We start from the raw sequence: 5362 nt of genomic DNA, 5'->3' as shown, positions 1-5362 counted from the left end.
TTAAATTAAAAACCACTTGGTTATGCTTGTCTGAGGGTAGCTTTTGGTTTTCTATTATGCTTAGATATTTATTATTTTGCCCATATCACAGTTTTGATATGAACAAATACTAAAGATAGATAAGGCAAGAAATTGTGTAAAAGGATTCCTCTATTCTTGTTTTTCAAAAATAATTTGAATTATTTTAGTTTTTTTGCCTTTCCATATAAATTGTAGAATAATCTTGCATATATGTACTTTTGGGAGTGGCATATATATATATATATATATATATATATATATATATATATATATAGTCTATCTATGTGGCCTTAGCTGTCCTAGAACTCTTGGTGTAAACCAGGCTGGCCTTAAACGAACAGAGATCTGTAGAGAGAATCTCTTGTGTGTGTACTGTGTGAACCCATCTCCTGCCAATAAAGAGCTGATGGCCTAATAGCAAGAGGCAGGAAATAGAAGGCTGGAATTCTGATAGAGATTGGAATTTCACCCTGGGCTCAGAGGAGACAGACTCATGAAACTGAAGAGAGGTAAATAGCCATATGGTATACATAGACTAGAATAAATGAGATATTTGTCATTAGCTAGTTGGGAACAAGCCCAAGCTTATGACCTAAGCATTTACTCATAAATAATTAAGTCTCAGAGTCATTATTCTGGGAACAAAATACTCCTGGTTACAGAGATCCACAAGCATATGCCTCCTATGTACTGGGATTAAGGATATGATTAACAAGGATATCCTGACAAGGCTTCAGGTTTTCGAGACAGTCTTGATAGTGTAGTTCAAACTATGTTCACACTCATAGCAGTCTTTCCTGCCTCAGCCCGCACCACAGCTGGCTCAGCTAATCTTTCTGTTTGCTTGAGACAGAATCTCTCTGTGTAGCCCTAGCTGTCCCGGCTCTCGCTCTGTAGACCAAGCTGGTTTCAAACTCACAGAGATCCACCTGCCTCTGTTTCCTAAGTGTCTGGGTTGAAGGTGGCTGCCACCATGCCAGGCCAAGGCTAATCTTATCTCTAAAAAACTCTTGCTGGAGTTGGTGAACGTTCAGGCTGGACATTTAGCAGATGTGGCCTCAAAAAAGAAGAGTCCTTAGACTTATGGCAGGGATTTTGTGTTCTGTAGTTGAAAGACCTCCAGGCTCAGCACAGACTGTAGAGTTTCTCATTGGTACAGATCAGATTCATCATCACAAATTTACCAAATCAAGAATTCCAGATTGGGGGGGGGGGCGGTTAAAGATGACTCAGTGTGCAAAGACAGTTGCCACTCAAGACTGGCGACCTGAGGTTGATCGCTGAAACCCACATACAGAGAAGGAGAGAACTGACTCCACAAAGTTGTCCTGACTCCCACATGTGCACTATGGTGCATACATGTGAGCATACATACATGCATGCATACATACATACCACACACATACAGAAACACACACATCACATGCAATGTTTGAAAAAATGATAATTTCAGATAGGGGCTGGAGAGATGGCTCATGGCTATGAGTGCTTGCTGCTTTTTCAGAGGACCCAAGTTTGATTCCCAGCACCTACATCAAGCTGCTCACAATCACCTACTCCAGGAAGTCAGTCACCCTTCTCTGGCCTCCACTGACACCAGTGCACAAACACACATACACATACATAAGAAGTACATAAATATACAAAATTAAATTTAAAACAAGATTTTATTTATAAATTATGTATGTCTATACAGGTGAATGCAGAAGCCCGAGACATGGTCCTTCTGCAGCAGGAGGCACAGGTAGTTTTTGAGCTGCCTGATGTGAGTACTGAGAATCAAACTCAGGTCCTTTGGAAGAGTAATAGAAGCTCTTAGCCACTGTCCTCTTTTGGTGTGTCTGAAGACAGCAACAGTGTACTCATATACACAAAATAAATAATTCTAAAAAACATTACCATCAATGGGAGGAGAGGCCCTTGGTCCTGTGAAGGTTCTATGCCCCAGTATAGAGGAATGCCTGGGCCAGGAAGCAGGAGTGGGTGGGTTGGGGAGCAGGGGGAAGGGGAAGAGGATGGGGGATTTTTGGAGGGGAAACTAAGAAAGAGGATAACATTTGAAAAATAAATAAAGAAAATATTTAATAAAAAATTACACCTGGGTGTGGTGGCACACACCTTTAATCCCATCACTTGGGAGGCAGAGACAGTTGGATCTCTGTGAGTTCAGCCTGGTCTACAAAGCAAGTTCCAGGACAGCCAAAGCTACATAGTGAGATTTTGCCATAAATACTCTTCTTCCCCCTCTCCAAAGGTGCTTGGCCTAGAGAAAGCAAATACCTCTCAAATTCACATTCCCTCAGCAAATGAAAAACTGTATGTGATTAGAAACTTGATAAGAGTCCAGCCCCTGGGATGGCACAGCACGTAAAGGCACTTGTTGCCAAGCCTGAGTTCCATGTCCTAGACCCACACACACCATCAGTAGACTCCTGCAAGTTGTCCTCTGACTTCTCTGCACAGTCATGCCATGTGCACATCCACAAAGTGAATAAATGTAATGAAAGTGAATTAAAGAACACAGCCCCTGAAGCTGCCAGAGAGACTCTGACCAGAAGAAAACACCTCTACAGTATGCCCAGGAACACTGCAGAGTTAGTTGTACAGTGTCAGCTGGAGTCTGTGAAGGAGGTCACAGAGCTTGATGACACAGTTTCAGACTGCAAAATGCAAGTCATTTTTATTCAAAAGGAAATGTTTGTATTAGAGTATACTTTGTTTCTAAAGGTCTATTTGTATGGGTATGCATTTTGTCTGCATGTAGGTCGGTGCTCCAGTGCAGATATGGTGCCATGAATTCAAAAGAGGGCACTGGGTTATCTGGAACTGGAGTTACAGACAACTGGGAGCTGCCCAGTGGGAGCTGGGAACTGAGCCTAGGTCCTCTGAAAGAGCCACAATGTCCTTAATTACAAACTCGTTTCTCTCTTTTTTAAACCCAGGGAAGTGGGGAGTTGCTGAGACTCTAAGGATTGTATTAGACCTGATATTAATTCTGGAAGAACTGGCACTATTACTATGCTGTTTTGAGATGGGCCTTGCTATGATGCCCAATCTACTGTCTAAGTGGTTGGCACAAGTGGCCTCCCTGCCACATATCCCAAGTACCCAACACTGCAGATATGAGCCATCATGATCAGGTATTGTCTTGAATCGAATTCACAGTCACACTATACTTCTTAGTTTAATTAGATTCACTTTGTTTACTTTTTGGTAGTGGGTATTAAACTCAGGATTTCACCAGTGCTCAGCAAGTTTTCTCCCACAGAGCTACATGCCAGCCTTTGTTTTTGAGACAAGGTCTTTCTTTGTAGCCCCAGCCTGGCCTCAAATTTGATCCTCCTGCCTCAGTCTCCCTAATGCCAGGATAGGAATATACCTACCATTACATCTGTTTTTGTTTGTTGGGGGGTCTTTGGGGGGGGGTTGGGTTTTGGTTTTTTTTCGAGACAGGGTTTATCTGTGTAGCCCTGGCTGTCCTGGAACTCATTCTGTAGACCAGGCTGGCCTTGAACTCAGAAATCTGCCTGCCTCTGCCTCCCAAGTGTTGGAATTAAAGGCATGTGCCACCACTGCCCAGCCTGTGGTTTTGTTTTTGTTTGTTTGTTCGTTTTTAAATTTGAATTTTTAACTGTTTCAAAGATGTACGCATTTCAGGAAGGGGATTTGATTGAGCCTTGAGTAGGGACCACGAAACATGTGTGTGGTGGTTTGAATATGTTTGGTCCAGGGAGTGGCACTATTAGGAGGTGTGGCCTTGTTGGAGGAAGTGTGTCACTGTGGGAGTGGGCTTTAAGACCCTCCTCCTAGATGCCCGGAAGACAGTTTGCTTCTGGCTTCCTTTGAATGACTATGTAGAACTGTCAGGTCCTCCAGTCCATGTCCGCCTGCATGCTCCTGTGCTTCCTGCTGTGATCATAATGGACTGATCTCAGAATGCCAGCCTCAGTTAAATATTTTCCTTTATAAGAGTCACCTTACCAGGCTGGAAGGATGGCTCAGTGGTTAAGAGCACTGAGTGCTCTTCCAGAGGTCCTGAGTTTAATTCTCAGCACTCACATGGTGGCTCACAACCATCTGTAACGGGATCTGATGCCCTCTTCTGGTGTGTCTGAAGACAGCTACAGTGTACTCATATACATAACATGAATAATTATTTTAAAAAATAAAAGAGTTGCGTTGCTCATGGTGTCTCTTGACAGCAATGGAAACCCAAGCTAAGACAGGGTGGTCATGGGGAGGTGCAATCAGACCTAAGGGGGGAGGGCATTAGGAAGGCTTTGAGAGTATATTACCCATCCTATTTTTTTCTTTTTCTGTTTCTTTTTTTTTTTTTTTCATCAGATTACTTTTTGTTTGTTTTTTGGTTTTTCGAGACAGGGTTTCTCTGTGTAGCCCTGGCTGTCCTGGAACTCACTTTGTAGACCAGGCTGGCCTCGAACTCAGAAATCCGCCTGCCTCTGCCTCCCAAGTGCTGGGATTAAAGGTGTGCGCCACCACACCCGGTTTACTTTATTTTTTAGTTTGTACTTCTAGTAAATCTTTAGCTTCATTGATTTTGGCTGCTACATAAGGAGATCCTCCCTTGTCTGGGTGATTTAAGAGCATAATCTGGCGATGAGCATCCCTGATCTTCCCTTTATTGGCTACACCTAATATTAATGCTGCTTCCCATTTTGTCATTTTGGGTTCAAACCCACCTCTATAGTACCCACCACTGAAGACAGATTTTTGGTAGACTCTGAAAAACTTGTTTTACTTGAGACTCCACACATCCTGCAAATCCTGCAGCAGCAATGGTCAATCCAACTGCTACCACTGTACTGGCCATGACTCCACCCTGAAGCTCAGCACCGTGCGCTCATCCCAGCGCAAGCCCACTGCCCCATTATGCCTGTGTAGAACGATGGGACAGAGCCAGCATTGCTGCCTCTTCCACCATCACCACACAATACAGCAGGGCTCTGCTTCTTTTTTTAAAAAAGATTTATTTTATGTATATGAGTACACTGAAGCTGTACAGATGGTTGTGAGCCACCATGCGGTTGCTGGGATTTGAACTCAGGACCTTCAGAAAAGCAGTCAGTGCTCTTACCCACTGAGCTATCTCGCCAGCCCACCTATGCTACTTTGATTTCCCCCTTTCTGCTTCATCCTTGCAGCTGGAGTTGTGGTCACTCAGCTTCCTGCTCTTGCAGCCATGCCTCAGCCAGCTGCCATGCTTCCCCACAAAGGACTCTTCCCTCTGGAGCTATAAGCCCACATAAACTCCTTCATATCACTTATAATAATGTCTTAGGGTTTCTATTGCTGTGACAAAGCACCATGACCGAAAAGCAAG

The 5362-nt window shown here is 43.6% G+C and overlaps 1 pseudogene; it reads right to left on the bottom strand.

Moving 5' to 3' along the window:
- Positions 1–4480: 4480 nt before the first annotated feature.
- Positions 4481–4852, bottom strand: Gm20164 (annotated as a pseudogene).
- Positions 4853–5362: the final 510 nt, after the last annotated feature.

The sequence above is a fragment of the Mus musculus genome, chromosome 16, assembly GCF_000001635.26.
Source record: "Mus musculus strain C57BL/6J chromosome 16, GRCm38.p6 C57BL/6J".
Taxonomy (NCBI): Eukaryota; Metazoa; Chordata; class Mammalia; order Rodentia; family Muridae; genus Mus; species Mus musculus.
Note: the sequence above shows the minus strand (reverse complement) of the source record. Positions and strands in the feature narration are given on the sequence as shown.